Source organism: Hemitrygon akajei, chromosome 11 (genome assembly GCF_048418815.1).
Source record: "Hemitrygon akajei chromosome 11, sHemAka1.3, whole genome shotgun sequence".
Lineage (NCBI taxonomy): Eukaryota > Metazoa > Chordata > Chondrichthyes > Myliobatiformes > Dasyatidae > Hemitrygon > Hemitrygon akajei.
The window spans coordinates 71,893,299-71,911,123 of NC_133134.1; the positions used below are offsets into that span (position 1 = coordinate 71,893,299).

The 17,825-nt window shown below is 44.9% G+C and overlaps 1 protein-coding gene across 1 annotated transcript in view; it reads right to left on the reverse strand.

Moving 5' to 3' along the window:
• Positions 1-9,666, reverse strand: part of LOC140736343 (phosphatidylinositol 4-kinase beta-like) — an 87,451-nt gene extending 77,785 nt beyond the window's left edge. Inside the window, exon 1 of the mRNA XM_073062338.1 lies at positions 9,557-9,666. The gene's annotated coding sequence lies outside the window, so the exon portion shown is untranslated. The remainder of the gene's footprint in view (positions 1-9,556) is intronic.
• Positions 9,667-17,825: the final 8,159 nt, after the last annotated feature.

The window sequence follows — 17,825 nt, forward strand, 5'->3', positions numbered from 1 at the left end:
AATTCTGACTCTGACTCAAGAAGCATGACGTTACTCAGGATAACTGGATTCCCTCAGCGACTCCACATTCACTACCCAGATCAACAGCTTGCTTCACCGCTGCCTCGATGTGGCTGGACCCTGCAGGCAGCGCGAGATGCGAGTCTGCATCCTGCAGGTTCTGCGAGATGCGAGTCTGCATCCTGCAGGTTCTGCGAGATGCGAGTCTGCATCCTGCAAACAGCAAGACGTAACCTCACATCAAGTCTTCTGCAGCACATTACAAACTTACAACCTTTACTGCAAAGGGGAACACCACCAAAGTCAAAGTAAACTTATTATCAAAGTACATAGATGTCACCAGAACATTCCTTCAGAATTGTTTTCTTGCAGGCATTTACAAGAAAAATAAAGAAATACAGTGGAGTTTACCAAAAACTATACATAAAGACGACCAAACAACTAATAGGTAAAATAAGACAAATTATCCAAATAAAAAAAATACTGAGAACAGTGATATTAAACCTGATTCTGAAATATTCAACTGCAGGATATGTCAGACCAGAGGTTCATCCTTCCCTCGTGGAACCCTATATACCGGAACAAATTCCTATTCAATCACCAGTAATGTGTGGGATTAGCTTACTGTCTGAATGACATTGAATTAGAATCAGGTTTAATATCACTGGCATACATTGTGAAATTTGTTGTTTTACAACAGCAGTACAGTGCAATACCTAATAAAAACTATAAATTGCAGTAAGAAATATATATTAAAAATTAAATAAGTAGCACAAAAGGAGAGCAAAAAAAGAAAAAAAAAGTGAGATGGTGTACGTGGATTCATTGTTCACTCAGAAATCTGATGGTGGAGAGGAAGAAGCTGTTCCTGAAATGCTGAGTGTGTGTATACAGGCTCAGTACCACCACCTTGATGGCAGCATTAAGAGGGCATGTCCTGCGTGATGGGGGTCCTTAATGGTGGATGCTGCCCTGGAGGCTTTGCCATCTGAAGATGCCCTTGCTGGGGAGGCAAGTGTCCACGATGGAGCTAGCAAAGTTTACAACTTTCTGTAGCAATGAGAGGGCATGTCCTGGATGATGGTGGTCTTAATGACAGATGCTGCCTTTCTGAGACATCGTCTTTTGACGATGCCCTCGATGCTGGGGAGGCCAGTATCCATGATGCAGCGCTGATTCGAATCTACACAGCGAGCACAGGGTTCTTCCAGAGTTTGGCTTGGCAAGAGTTCACTTAAAGTTAATCCTAATAAGAAAGAGGTAGGATAGGGTGATCAGATGAGTTGGGGAGAGATGGAAGGAATTGTCATAGATAACAAGTACCAGTACCGTTGGTTGTAGAATCAGAATCAGGTTTAGTATCACTTTTAGACATTTTGTCTTTAAATTACTTTGGAAAAATCAAGAGTTGGAGGAAGATTATCCTTAACCTGACACTCCCAACGCTGTGCTGCACTGGCAGGGGCTATGGATCAGCTCCCCCAGACAGCTCCCGTGTTGCCAGGTGTAAACCATCGGACAGTTTTTTCTGCAGACGAGGTAGGTCCATCTTGTGCCAGGCAAATAATTTAGTCCTCAGACAACACAGCAAGTCTATAGGTTAAGGAATCAGTTCAGAATTGAGAGTTGGAGACTAAAGTTAATTCACTCTAGCTCAGCAGCCTGATGGTTGAGGGGTAATGACTGTTCCTGAACCTGATGGCACCCTGGGCCCCTGGATCTCTTTCCCGATTGCATTTGTGAGAAGAGCACGTGGCCAGGGTGGTGGGGGTCCTTGATGATGGATGCTGCTTTCCTGTGGCAGCACTCCTTGCAGATATTCTCAATGGTGGAGAGGGCTTTGCACGTAATGGACTGGGGTGTATTCACCACTTTCTGTAGGCCTTTCTGTTCCTGGGCATCGGTGTTACCATACCAACTGCTAGGTAAGCAATCATTCTTCACTGCGCATCAATAGAAGTTTATAAAATTTTCAGGTGACGTGCGAATCTGCGCACCCTCTAGAAAGTAGAGGCACTACAGTGCTTTCTTTGTAATGGCACTCAGGTGCCAGTCCCAGGACAGATCCTTGATATGCTAACTAACGGCAATGAATCTAAAGTTATCAACCCACTTGACATGAAGCCCCTTGGCTGTGGCATGAAGTGAGGGGTGAAATGGGCAGGGGACAGAGTCTGAATAAAATAACGCGGAGGGGTGGAAAACTACAAGAACAACCTTACCAAAATAAAACAAGGTCGTAGAAAATTTTAATTATGAAATTTAAGACACAGGAGTAGGGCGTAGGCGTAGCCTGGAGGCAGAACCAGGAGTCCTCCATGCTAACAAAGCCCATCTACTCCCTGTGCATACAACTACATGGCAGGCAGAGCAGATCAACAAAGGAGCCTTCACTGTATTCAGAATTTATCAAGACTTTGCTCAGCACAATGCACTCGTTATTGGCAGAAACACCCACAGGTTGTATGATGGCCACTGTGCTTCAGAGTATCGATTGTCTTAGGACACACTGATCATTCAGTAAAGAAGAAAACAACAACGTCGAGTTGGCGACCGGCTGCCAGTGCTGTCCCCAGGGAAATACCCAGTCAGGAGAGTTGGGTTTCTGTAAACCTGGTTTGATTTATAATCCCCATCATTCACGGCCATGCTGAACACAAGAGATTCTGCAGATGCTGGAAATCCAGAGTGACACATATAAACACACTCAGGCACCAAGGTAGCGCAGCGGTTAGTGTGACACTATTACAGCTCAGGGTATCAGATTTCAGCGTTCAATCCCAGCGTCCTCTGTAAGGAGTTTGTACATTCTCCTTGTGGCCGTGTGGGTTTCCTCCAGGTGCTCCAGTTTACTCCCACAGTCCAAAAGCGTATGGGTTAACTGGTCATTGTAAATTGTCCTGTGATTAGGCCAGGGTTACATAGTGGGTTGTTGGGCAGCATGGCTCAAAGGGCCGGAAGGGCCTTTTCCACACTGTGTCACTAAAACAAAATGCTGGAGGAATTCAGCAGGTCAGGCAGCATCTACAGAGAGGAATAAACAGTCGATGTTCTGGACCAAGACCCTTTCTCAGTACCGATTGCCACATCTTCCTAGTCCTGGACCTAGCACCTCTCTCCAATGACCCAGAGTCACAGAAACAGTCATCATCTTTGCTTTGAATGGGATCTGAAGAGACACAAGCACATCAAGGTCGTACAAAGGGAAATAACAATGAGAATGCAAAACATGGCAACCCACACAACTCAGCAGCATCTAGAGAGGAGAATAAATATCGATCTTCACATTCAGATTTATTTAACACATGGACATCAAATGCCTAATTTGCATTAACAACCAGCACAGCCTAAAGACGTGCTGGGGACAGTCCACAAATGTCTCCACGCATTCCTGTGGCAACACAGCATGCCCACAATGTTCAGAACAGCAGCAAACAAGCTACTTTCCTCCCTCTCACACACAAACACTGACAATTATCCAACTTCAGGACAGGCCTCCAGTGTCCAAACTCCCGCTTTGACCATTGGGCTTCAACTTGTAGTACCACAATTACAAAGTGCAGAGCAGCTGGGGCTAGGGTCACAAACATGTAGACTGAGGGATCAAGAGACTCAGAACAGCCGGATGCGAATCCAACTAACTCTCTCTGCCCGTTTTCAGTCTGAATGCCTCTGTGCAATCGTCAGTCCTACAAGCCTTTTACACATTGCACTTCAGAATCAGGTTTATTGTCACAACTGCTCTAAGGACAACAGAATGAAAATAGTCAGACTCAAATTACTTTTCCATCTCCACAAAATCAGGAGCATTTCAACCTCAAGGCCACACTAATTTTATTCAGTGTTCAATAGGATAATGAGATAATCCCACCTTGAGGAACACACACAAAATGCTGAAAGAACTCAGCATGTCAGGCAGCATCTAATGAGAGGAATAAACAGTTGACGTTTCATGCTGCTTCCCTTCATTTTGAAGAGGCAGCCTTCTCCAAGTATTCATAAGTCCTGTCTCTAAGAATCCTCTCCAATAATTTGCCCACCACTGAATGAAGACTCACTGATCTATAATTTCCAGGGTTATCCATAATCCTTTTCTTGAGCAAAGGAATAACGTTTGCCACCCAACAACTGCTGTGGCCAGTGAGGACGTAAAGATCATTACCAAAGGCATAGTAATTCCTTCCCTCGCTTCCCGTAATAACTCGGAGCAAGCACAGAAATGATAGTCGTATTAGAGTCAGAACTATACAGGCCTTTCGGCTCATCTCGTCCAAGCCAACCAAAATGCCTAACACAAGTCCTATTTGCCTGTGTTTAGCACACATCTCCTCAAATCCTTCCTAGCCAGGTACTCGTCCAAAGATATTTTAAATGTCATAAATATACCTCCCTCTGGCACCTCTTTCCATTTACACACCACCCTCTGGGTGAAAAATCTGCTCCCATCTGTCTCCTTGAAACCTTTCCCCTCTCACTTTCAAAATATGCCCTCTGGTATTGGACTCCACTACCCTGGAGAAAAACACTGCAGCTCCACATCATTTCATATACCAGCTCACCTTTCAATCTCATACAGTCCACGGAAAAGTGTCTCAGGGTACCAAGCCCTCCTTGTTACACAAACCCTCAGATCCTTGTAATATCCTCACAACTTGTTGTATTGCAGCCTTTCCAGTTTATTGGTGTGTTGTGCTGCTCTTTGCACGCCTGTAGGCCTTACATGTCCTCATGACGACATGGTTTACAAAACCCCACCTACAAGTTTGCAGTTGATACCACCATGCTGGACTGTATATCAAATGGTGATGATTTGGAATAAAGGAAGGAGACATGGTATCATGGCAACAACCTCTCCCTCAATATCAACACAACAGAAGACTGACTTCAGAAAGAGAGGCAGTGCACCTGCTCCTAACAGAGCTGAGGTTAACAGGGTTGAGGACTTCAAGTTCCCGGGGTGAACCTCACCAACACTTCTACTTCCTCAGGAGGGTAAAGAAATTTGCCACGTCCCCGTCGGCTCTTAACCTTTACTGATGTACCAGAGGAAGCATTCTGTCTGGATGCATAACAGCTTGCTACAGCAACTGCTCTCTGCCCACAACCGCAAGAAACTGCACAGAGTTGTGGACACAGCTCAGCACATCACAGAAATCCTCTCCTCCATGCACGCCCTCTGTCCTTCTCACTGTAAAGCAGCCAACATAATCAAAGACTCCACTGATCCCAGACATTCTCTCTCCTTCTTCCCATCAATCTGAAGATACAAAAGCCTGAAAGCATGTACCACCAGGCTCAAGGACAGATCCTATCCCGCTATTTGAAGACTACTGAATAATTGTACCCCTAGATAGATAGATACTTTATTCATCCCCATGGGGAAATTCAACTTTTTTTCCAATGTTCCATACACTTGTTGTAGCAAAACTAATAACATACAATACTTAACTCAGTAAAAAATATGATATGCATCTAAATCACTATCTCAAAAAGCATTAATAATAGCTTTTAAAAAGTTCTTAAGTCCTGGCGGTTGAATTGTAAAGCCTAATGGCATTGGGGAGTATTGACCTCTTCATCCTGTCTGAGGAGCATTGCATCGATAGTAACCTGTCACTGAAACTGCTTCTCTGTCTCTGGATGGTGCTATGTAGAGGATGTTCAGAGTTTTCCATAATTGACCGTAGCCTACTCAGCGCCCTTCTTTCAGCTACCGATGTTAAACTCTCTAGTACTTTGCCCACGACAAAGCCCGCCTTCCTTACCAGCTTATTAAGACGTGAGGCGTCCCTCTTCTTAATGCTTCCTCCCCAACACGCCACCACAAAGAAGAGGGCGCTCTCCACAACTGACCTATAGAACATCATCAGCATCTCACTACAGACATTGAATGACGCCACCCTTCTAAGGAAGTACAGTCGACTCTGTGCCTTCCTGCACAAAGCATCTGTGTTGGCAGTCCAGTCTAGCTTCTCGTCTAACTGTACTCCCAGATACTTGTAGGTCTTAACCTGCTCCACACATTCTCCATTAATGATCACTGGCTCCATATGAGGCCTAGATCTCCTAAAGTCCACCACCATCTCCTTGGTCTTGGTGATATTGAGACGCAGGTAGTTTGAGTTGCACCATATCACAAAGTCCTGAATCAGTTTCCTATACTCCTCCTCCTGTCCATTCCTGACACACCCCACTATGGCCGTGTCATCAGCGAACTTCTGCACATGGCAGGACTCCGAGTTATATTGGATAATAGTTTGATTTTTGACCTCACAATCAACCTCATTATGGCCTTCCAACCTTATAGTCTACCTGCACTGCACTCTCTCGGTAGCTGCTACATTTTATTCAGCATTCTGTTCTTGTCTTACCTTGGATGTTGTCAATGCTCTTAGTAATGTTGTAATGAAACGATCTAATTAACAGTATGCAAGACAAGTTGTTCACAGTACCTCAACGGATATGACAATAAGAAACCTAGTCACATTAAGGGAGAGAGTGCTACACTGCAGCAGTTACTACTCTTTAATTGCATCAAGTTTATGGTCATTCAACCATACACATGCATACAGTGAAACAAAAAATTCGAGCTATCCTCCAGCCCCACCCACCTGTCTTCACCTAACAAAACATTCGAGTTATCCTCCAAGCCCTTCACCTCCCTCACCCACCTGTCTTCCTTCACCTACCACCTTCTAGCTATGCTCACCTTTTCATTCTGGCATCTTCCCCCCTCCTTTCCAGTCCTGATGAAGGGTCTCGGCCCAAAATATCAACTGTTCATTCATTTCCACAGATGCTGCCTGACCTACTGAGTTCCTCCAGCATTTTTCTGTGTTGCTAAACAAAGTATTGTTTCTCTGGGGCCAGGGTGCAAAACACAGCACATACAGTCACAAAATAATACCTGCACAAGTCCCGGAGTGGTATGGCCTGAAGATTGACAGGGTGACATAAAGAGCGAGGTGTACGACTATGTGAGAAGATATAATGTTATTGGCACGTTTACAATAACATGCAATGGTACAAACCAACAGCCTGCAAATCTCCTGATCCTATGGCAATAATTCTAGGACAGCCTACAGAACTAATCCTTTCTCCAAGACAACAAAAGTTAATTAACAGCACTCTTCCAACTCAGTGTCACTTACAGGATCTTGTCGCATATCATTTGTTCATTATGTGCTGTGTTCCTGTAGCATAACATCACCACAATACTGTGCAAGACAACACTCACCACTCTTTTTCTTCAGAAAGTTTTCATTCAAGGGACGTGGGCTTTGCGGGGTGAGCCAGCATTTAATTGTCCATACCTAACTGCCCTTTGAGGTGGTTTAGGAGTTTGAGGACTTTTCCAACCACAGCCACAGAAGGAGGAGGGTTGAGCTTGGCACTAGCAATGCCATCGTGTAAAAACCCAGAGCAGCAGAAGCTCCAAAGACCTCATCCTCGGAGGAGGATACACCAAGAAGACAGGCTACACCTGGGGACAGCTTGAGGGACTGGCCCAGGACACAGGACTCTGGTGAGCCGCTGTCATCAGCCTACGTCACAGTAGTGGTGGCTGAAGATGACGATGACCACGGACTCGGGTAAATTTCCACAGGGGTACGGGGGAGAGCATTCTGACAGGTTGTGTCACCATCTGGTACAGAGGCTCCAATGTGCAGGATTGAAGGAGGCTGCAGAGAGTTGTAAACTCAACCAGCTCATCACAGGCACAATGGTCCCCACCACTGCGTCAGCTTCAAAAGGGGATGCCTCAAGGTGGTATCCATCACGAAAGACACTCATTTCATTACTGCCAGCAGGGACGAGGCACAGAAGCCTAAAGATATTAAGAACAGTTTCTTCCCCTCTGTCATCTGAACAGTCCATAGACACTACCTCTCTATTCCTCTTTTCCACTATTTATCTTTATTGTAACTTTTAATTTTTTTATGGTTTGCTGCCAAAAAAAATTCACAATACGTGTGTGTTAATAAACCAGATTCTGATGGGAGACTAGACATTGAGACAACTGTTGGAAGAAGGCCTCTGTACTGGAGCGATCCTCTTTGATGGTAAGTAACAGCCTGTTGGTCATCGAGACAGGGGACATGGGGGAGGGAGGGGTGCCTTGGCGAAGCACTGCCCATCGGAGCAGTGGTTTGCTCGTTTTTGCAGGAGTGATTTCTCTCTCCCCCCGCTGGCGAGAGAGAACCTGTCTGAGATACCAAAGTACTGGGTTATGGACTGTAAATTTTGATGGACTAGATCGAGGTTGCTTCGGGGGCTTTTGCTATTGCTTGCATGGTGTGGCTGTGTGGGGGGGTGTTCAATGCTTCTGCTGGTGCAAGTGGGGGGGGAGGGAGTGGGTCGATGGTTTGGCTACTGCTTATGCAATGGAAGGGAGGAAGGGGGCTTCAGGGTTCTGATGTTTCTATCAATCAGTCTTGGGGTTTCTTGTTTTGTGGATCTCTGCAAAGAGTATAAATTTCAGGTTGTATACTGTATACATTCTGATATTAAATTGAACCATTTGAATTTTTCATGCCTTGTTGAACTGCTGCAACCAGGTCTTTCATAAAAAAAATATACCGGGAGGTTTCTCAAAAGCCTGAATATGAACTTATGAATGATAGATGATCCTTACTTTAATAAGACCCTCTATAAAAGTTGGAGCTATCAATTACACTTCGTCAAGCATGACTCAGTGAAGAATATAAAGAGCATTATTTCCTGGTGGTGCTGACTGATTTTGAGAATGCACCCAACCCGTTAGAAATATCTGCGTTATCAACCATAAAGACAAGTTAATTTTAATTGCCCATGTACAGTGATTAGTACTTGGCACCTTTACAGGGCCAGGAATCGCAAATACGTCTTTTCAGTGCTCATAACCTTCCCATCCAGATTAAAAACATACTCCACCTCAATCTTAAGTATAGGCCAGCAAGTTCAGCTGTCAAAACAGTATGCATTCTAAGGAACTTAAAGGTACTTCTGAAAGGGTTCCCACGTCAATACTATTATTTGGATTACGAAACAGAAAGATTTAAGTATATAAGCTCCGATTATTCGATTTCCAAATAAAATGTGCACTAAATGTTTATACGCAGAGCAAGTGCCAATGTTCGCCATTGTAAATAAGGTGGTGTTTGACAAGATACGAGTCTGTTTTGTAAATGCCGTGTCAGACCCTCGGTTGGAAGCTGCTTTACCTGAACTGATCCCATTCCCTCCCTCCATCCATCCATCCATCCCTTTAAAAAACGATGTCAGCAACTTCAGAGCGCTCCCCCCACCGCAACCTAACTTGTAGCATTCCCGTCCATCAAAGTGACGGACAACGCAGCCCCCAATCAATTGTGTTACCCCTGACATCACAAAGGACCACCGACCAATAGTGAGGACGCGGTAGAAGGGACTTCCGTCAAGGCCGTCAGGTTTGGTTGTCGCTTCCCTCACGCATATACATAAAGATGTTGTTTCCCCACCACCACGGCGTTTTATCATTCTTTAAAAACGAGCAAGCAAAAACTACCATCAGCGCGAAGAAAGCGGTTCGACTGACCTTGGAGTGGGTGTTTTTAATTACCCGCCGCTCTCAGCTCGCCATCGTCTCTGCTGCTCGCAGCCGACTGCGGGCACTGCCGCCTCTGCGCATGCGCCGAGATCGTCTGCACTGCGCAAGAGCAAGAGCCCCACTGCTCGCGCATGCGCTCGAAGTAGCCCTTTCCCCCGCCCCCTCGTACTTGAAGACCCGCAACTTCTCTGAAGTTTCCTCTGTTGGCGTTGTGCTGCTGGATCTCCACGTCATCTAACCGCCCATTAGCTGCTTGCTCAATCTCTGGCACTCTTTCAGGCATTTTAATATTCATACCAAATATTTGAGGGGATGATCTTTGCTTCTTGCTAAACTCTCATGTCCCTTTGTAACCTTGGGCATAATGGATGCCCTCATTCTCAAAGCCACACTTCATTTATAAAGGGTCTTTGATAAGGCCACACATGTAGTATTCTGTACTGTAATAATTTATCATGAGGTTGTGGCCTGTGACCCTTACTCTACCCCTTGTACACTCAATGACAGTGTGGCCAGATACTGCACAAACTCCCTCTGCAAGTTTACCACTATGGTGGGCCACACCTCAACAACTTGTCGGAGTACAGAAAAGAGATGGCCTAGTGATGTGGTGTCATGACAACAATTTTTCCCTCAATGTCAACAAAAGACCTGGCCATTGACTTCCGAAGGGGGTGGGGGGGGGGACAATGCCAATGCTCCTGTCTACATTAACGATGTTGAGATTGAGAGCTTCAAGTTCCTGGGCGTGAAAATCGCCAATAGCCTGTCCTGGTCCAAACACCTAGTCGTCATGACCAAGAAAGTTCACCAACGCCTCTGCCTTCTCAGGAGACAGAAGAAATTTGGTTTGTCCCTGCCAAATGCACCATAGGAAGTATTCTGTCTGGATGCATAATGGTCTGGCATGGCAGCTGCTCAGCCCATGACCTCAACAAACCATAGAGAGTTGCAGAGACACAGCTCGGCTTCCCCTCCATGGGCTCTGTCCACACATCTAGCTTCATCGGTAAAGCAGCCAGTATAATCAAAGACCCCACACGTTCCACCCTTTTCCCCTCTCCCATCAGGCAGAAGATACAAGAGCACATACCACCAGACTCAAGCACAGCTCCTGATAACTCTTGTCCGATAAGATGAACTCAGGCCTCACAATCTACCTCATTATTATCTTGCAGTGTATTTTTTGGCAATTTTTACACCTTATTCTGCATTGTTATCATATTTTCTTATTCTAAGCTTAATGATCTGATTTGTATGAACAAATCAGGCAAGGCAAGTTTTCACTGCATCTTGGTACATGTGACAATAATAAACCAATACCAATTTAATGGTCTCTGGATTTAACGATTCAGAGATGCCTTCTTCCCCTGCACCATCAGATTACTGTGAACTGCCTCAATATTCCTTTCTTTTGCAATCTTATTTATTTTTGTGATTTATTGAATTTTATGTCTTTGCACAGTTCTGCTGCCACAAGACAAATTTTACATCAGATAAAAATATGATAGCCAGTGTGGTGCAGTGGCATCAGCACCGGACTTCGAGGCCAGTGGTCCCAGGTTCGAATCCGACTGGCTCCTCTCGGTCTTCCCATCGTTCTGGGCTGAGCGTCAAGCTAGTAATTCGGCCTCGCGAGAAACAGCGAAAGGCTAAAACAGCAAGGATGCCGCCCGATGCGCGGAAAGGAACAACAAGAAGAACCTGATACTAAACCTGAGTCTGATGTTAACGATTAGAAGGGGTTGCCACGGTAACAATGCCGTTAGTGTGAATCGATTACAGCCCGGGGGAGGGGGTCAGAGTTCAATTCTGTCCTCTGTAAACAAGAGGATGTTTTTCCCATAACTTCCTCCCACAGTCCAAAGACGTACTGATTAGTTGCTTAATTGGTCGTGTAAATTATCCTGTGATTATGCAAGGGTTAAATCGGGGGGGGGGTGCTGGGCTGTTGCAGCTCGAAGGGCCCTGTTCTGTGCTCTAAATAAATAAATAAAAGGAACCTGCAAAGTCAAAGGTGAGTGTTCACAGGGGGTTTGCAGAAGGGTGGGTTGCCTTCTGATGTTTGTACTCAGGCTGTATCTCCTGGAGGATCATCCATCCTGTATTGCCCAGGATCTTTTGTACGTCTGTGAGCTGCCTTTCCCAGGGATCCAATCTCTGTCCAGAACTGAAGTCCTCCAATCCAGCCCAACATCCTCTCCTTCCAGAGAACCTGGTCTCTGCAGATTAGTCTCGGTGATACCGTTCAATGGCTTTGAGGTGCTCGCTGCAGTTCTAAAGGGATTTGGAAGACATTCTGAAAAGAGGTTGTAAGATTAGCCTACATGGTATTATTGCTGAAACAGAATCGGTTTAGCATCACTGGCGTACATCATGAAATTTAACTTCGCAGCAGCGGTGAAATGAAATACAGAAAAATCCTGAATTACAGTAACTATAGTTACTGGGTTCAATATCCATTCAGAAATCAGGGGAAGAAGCTGTTCCTGAATCACTGAGTATGTGCCTTCAGGCTTCTGTATTTCTTTTCTGATGTTAACAATGAGAAGAGGGCATGTCCTGGTGGTGGAGGCCCTTAATGATGGACACACCTTCCTAAGGCACCGCTCCTTGAAGATGTCTTGGACATTACAAAGGCTAGTACCCAAGATCGAGCTGCCTAATTTTACAACTGTTGGCAACTTACTTTTGTCCTGTGCAGTAACCCCCCCCCCCACCATACCAGACAGTGATGCAGCCAGTCAGAAGGCTTTCCATTGTAGATCTGTAGACATTTTTGAGTGTTTTAGGAGACAAGCCAAGTCTCCTCAAACTCCAAAGCCGCTGCCTTGCCTTTTGATAGCTGCATCAATATCCAGAGAACTTGACACCCAGGTACCTGAAGCTGCTCACTCTCTCCACTTTTGATCCCTCAATCAGGATTAGTTTGTGTTCCTTCCTCCTGCTCTTTCTGAAGTCCACAATCAGCTCTTTGATCTTACTAACTCTGAGTGCAAGGCTGTTGTTATGATACGACTCAGATTCAAATTGTTTTAGGGGCTCATTGGTGGGGCAGGAGAAGGAAGGAATATGAATCGGAATTTGGGTTAGCAAATAGTCTTACCACAGTTCCCATTTTTCAGCTGCAGATTCAGATTCAGTTCACTGGGACACATCGGGACTAGTATAGTTCTTGGCCCAGTTGAGCGGCTGCCCCAAATAACCAAATAGTCACCAAATAGGTGGAAGAGCAGGTGATCACTTCCCAAAGTCCCACAACCAAAATGTCTCAATGCAAATGATTCACTCACTGACCCCTTCCTTTAAATAAGAGCAGGCGTGTCCTGTAGCCATAACAGGGAAGGTTCACTCAACATATTCCTGGGAATCATCCATCATTAAAGACCCCATCACCCTCTTCTCATTGCTACCATCAGGAAGGAGGTACAGGAGCCTGACGACACACACTCAACAATTCAGAAATACCTTCTTCCCCTCCACTATCACTCTGAACAGTACTCATTTTATGCACGGCTTATGTTTGGAATACATTGTAATTTTTTATCTTTGTGTGGTGCATTGCCAGAAAACAACACAGTTCACATCATGTATGACAGTGATAATAAACTAGATTCTGAATTCCCTACTGGACCGAACTTGCCTGTCACCCTTCACTCCTCCTCAGACCACCAAACACCTCGGGCTCCTCTCTCCTTTCGAAATTGGCCATCTCTTCCTTCCCCTCTCAGTTCTGATTCAGGGATTTAACCCAAAACCTGGACAAATCGTCTCCTCCACAGGGGGCCACAAAACAGCACATTTCACAGGGAAAGTAAATCTGAGTCTGACTCTGGTCAAAGTTCAAAAGCTCCAAAGTACATTCATTATCAAAGTATGTTTACTATATACATACTTGACATTTGTCTTCTTGCAGGCAGTCACAAAACACACAACAGGGTCTATAAAAACCCCACACAACAAAGACCGTCACACCCAATATGCCAAACAAATAGAACAAATCGTGTAGACAACTTAAAAAGTAAACAATTAACGCACAGAACACAAATCGCAGAAAGTGAGTTCACAGCTGCGGACAAGAGAAAATCTGCAGATGCTGGAAAGCTGAGCAACGCACACCACAAAATGCTGGAGGAATTCAGCAGGCGAGGCAGCAGCTTTGGGAAAGAAACCCTTCAGCAGGACTGGAGAAAAAGCCACAGCCGTGGAGCCAGTTGGACGCTGGGGCGAGTGAAATTGGTCCAGGAGCCCAGCCCGAAGCAAGTAAAACCTCATGGAGAAGTGAGCTCAAAGATAAAAGGCTTGATCTCAAAATCGAGACTACGAGACTGTTGAATGATGGAGAAACCAGTGGAGAAGGAGATTTGGTAGTATGGTAGGCTTGAAACTAACATCTCACTGAATGGCAGAGCATATGTGTGGATAACTCGGAGTTCAAAGTAAATTTGTTATCAAAGTACACAGATGTCCCCACATGCAAGATTCATTTTCTTGCAGGAATGCTCAACAAATCTACGGAATAATAACCATCACAGAATCAACGAGAGGCCTCCCAACCAGAGTTTAGGGGATAACAAACTGTACAGATATGAAAAAAGTAAATAACAATAATTGTCGTCGTGGCTATCCCTCGAGATCGAGGATGATGGTCTTCGTTCTGTTTCCACAGAGCGAAGACGCTTGTGCATGTATTTGTTTAATGTGTACCTGATGTTGCACTCCAAGAAGCACACGATACTTCACAAATCAACCGACTGATTCCAATGGCATGGAAACCACGACGATCGGAGCTGATGGATTTGTTGCAGCCTTCATCCATCTTCACAGCCGTTGAGTTTGAAGTAACTTCGTCCGCCTGTTCCACCGTTGAGGTCTTGGTTGGATTGTTCTTTGTCAGGGACCTCACCCTCGACCTTACCGCCATGGGTGACCCTACCAGGAGCAGAGCTTCGGACGGCATCGCTCTCGGGATCTCAGGACCACACAAGCTTCTCCACCACGACAAGGTGACAATCCACGGAGAAGATAACAATAATAAATAAATAAGCAATAAATATCAAGAACATTTCATCTCAAGGAGTTGAGGCCTCTGTGTGTTTGTGTGAGTGATGCCCTTATATTCGTCATGTTATCAAAACAGAAAATAGAGGGAAGGACAGGAAATTTAAGTGTCTTGTTATTCAATATGATCAGTGGCTTTAGTTTAATAGTAATGGGAGGTACAGGAGCCTCTAGACCCACACTCCTCGCCATTAGATTTCTGGACGGACAATGAACACGACCTCACTCTTTTCCCCCTACCTATATTTACATATGTTGTACGGTAACCTGATTTGGATTCTAACGTTGTGGGGTCTTGCAGCTTTCTCGTCCTCAGCTGACATCAGGATCGATATTTGAGAAATATGACATTGCCCTGGAGTTGGCAACGTGTGTGACTGTGGGAAAGGGGCTTGTTTTCCTGTTGTTGTTGTTGTTTGTGTTGTTCTGTGTTGGTGCCGGAATATGTGGCGACACTTGCGGGCTGCCCCCAGCACATCCTTAAATTGTGCTGGTTCAGCGTCAAAGTGAAATTTATTATCGAAGTACGTGCATGTTGTAAATCAAAGTAAAAATTATTAATACACTGAGATTCGGTTTCTTGCGGGCATTTACAGAAAAATAAAGAAATACGATAGAATCTATGAAAAATTCTGCATAAAGACTGACGAGTGATGTACGAAAGAATCAGGTTTAATACCACTGACAAATACTGTGACATACTTGGTTTTGTGGATGCGGTGCAGGAGAAGCAAACCCATAAATTACAATAAATATGAGAATCAGGTTTATTATCACCGGCATGTGACGTGAAATTTGTTAACTTAGCAGCAGCAGCTCAATCTAGCAGAGAGGGAAAAAATAATAATAATCATAAATAAAATAAAACATAATAATAACTAAACAAGTAAATCAATTATGTATATTGAACAGATTATTAAAAACTGTGCAAAAACAGAAACACTGTATATTAAAAAAAAGTGAGATAGTGCCCAAACCTTCAAAGTCCATTCAGGAATTGGATAGCGGAGGGGAGAAGAGGGGAATATAATTTAATTATCTAGTCCCAAAAGAGAGCAAAAAAGATTTTAGAAAACATGAAAATAAGGTACCGAGAACACGAGTTGTAAAGAGTCCTTGAAAGCCGGTCTGTAGCTTGTGGAATCAGTTCAGTGTTGAGGTGAGTGAAGTTGTCCCCGCTGGTTCAGGAGTCTGGTGGTTGTAGGGTAATAAGTGTTCCTGAACCTGGTGGTGTGAGACCCAAGTCTCCTGCCGATGGTAACAACGAGAAGAGAGCATGGCCTAGATGAAAGACGTCTTTGACAGCGGATGGGGCTTTCCTGTGACAGCGCTCCAGGTCAGTGTGCTCGATGGTGGGGAGGGCTTTGCCTGTGATGGACTGGGCTGTATCTGGAGATCTGGCTGAGTGGGGCCACAACAACAACCTCTCACTCAATGTCAGCAAGACCGAGGAGCTGATTACTGACATCAGGAGGAAGAGGAAACCGGGGGACCATTGGGAGGACCTCACTGGGAGGTCAGAGGAAGAGAGCGCCAGCAACTTTAAATTTCATGTCTTATCATTTCAGGGGATCTGGCCACAGCACAAAGAAAGCAAGCAGCTCCTCTACTTCCTTTTGAAGTTCGGAAAGACTCAGTATGACATCTAAAACTGTGTGGTGGAGAGTACATGGACGGGCTGCATCACAGCCTGATATGGAAAGACCAGTCCTACATAGAGTAGCGGATACGGAACAGTCCATCACAGGTAAAGCCCTCTCCATCACTGAGCACATCTACACAGAGCGCTGTCACAGGAAAGCAGCACCTATCGTCAGGGGCTCTACCACCCAGAACATGCTCTCCTCGTGCTGCTGCCATCGGGAAGAAAGTACAGGAGCCTCAGGACTCACACCACCAGGTTCAGGAACAGTTACTAACCCTCAACCATCAGGCTCTTGGACCGGTGGGGATAACTTCACTCAATTTCACTCGCCCCATCACTGAACTGTTCCCACTCATTTTCAAGGACTCTTGATCACATATTCTCAATATTTTTTTGTCTATTTATTTATTATTTCTTTTTTTCTTTTGTATTTGCGCAGTTTGTTGTCTTTTGGACACGGGTTGTTCGTCCGCGGTCTTTCATTGAGTCTATTATGGCTCTTGGGTTTACTGAGAATGCCCGCAAGAAAACGAATCTCAGGGTGGAATATTTTTTCAGTTACATAGAGTAAAAGAGAGGTGGGAGTTGATATTGGACCACTGGAAAATGATGCTGGTCAGGTAGTAATGGGGGACAAAGAAATGGCAGATGAACTTGATGAGTGCTTTGTATCGGTCTTCACTGTGGAAGACACTAGCAGTGTGCCAGAGGTCCGTGAGTGTCAGGGAGCAGGAGGGAGTGCCATTGCTATTACAAAGGAAAAAGTTCTAGGCAAACTGAAGGGTCTTAAGGTGGATAAGTCACCTGGACCATGGACTACATCCCAGACTCCAGAGAGAGGTTGCTGAAGAGATAACCGATGCGTTGGTCATGATCTTTCAAGAATCACTTGATTCTGGCATGGTCCCAGAGAACTGGAAGATTGCAAATGTCACTTTAAGAAGGGAGGAAGACAAAAGAAAGGAAATTATAGGCCAGTTAGCCTAACCTCAGTGGCTGGGTAAGTGTTGAGTCCATTATTAAGGATGAGGTTTTGAGGTAATTGGAGACTAATGATAAAACAAGTCAAACTCAGCATTGTTTCTGCAAAGGGAAATCTTGCCTGACAAATCTGTTAGAGTTCTTTGAGGAAGTAACAAGCAGGGTGGACAAAGGAGAGGCAGTGGATGTCATTTACTTGGATTTTCAGAAGGCATTTGATAAGGTGTCACACATGTGTCTGCTCAACAAGACAAAATCCTATGGTATTACAGGAAAGACACTGGCGTGGATAGCAGAACGGCTGACAGGCAGGAGGCAGCGAGTGGGAATAAAATGGGCCTTTTCTGGTTGGCTGCCACTGACTAGTGGTGTTCCTCAGGGGTCAGTATTGGAACTGCTGTTTTCACATTGTTTGTCAGTGATTTGGACAACAGAGTTGATGGCTTTGTGGCAAAGCTTCCATATGATATGAAGATAGGTGGAGGGGTAGGTAGTGCTGAGGAAGAAATGTGATTGCAGCGGGACTTAGACAAATTGGAAGATGGGCAAAAATGTGGCAGATGGAATACA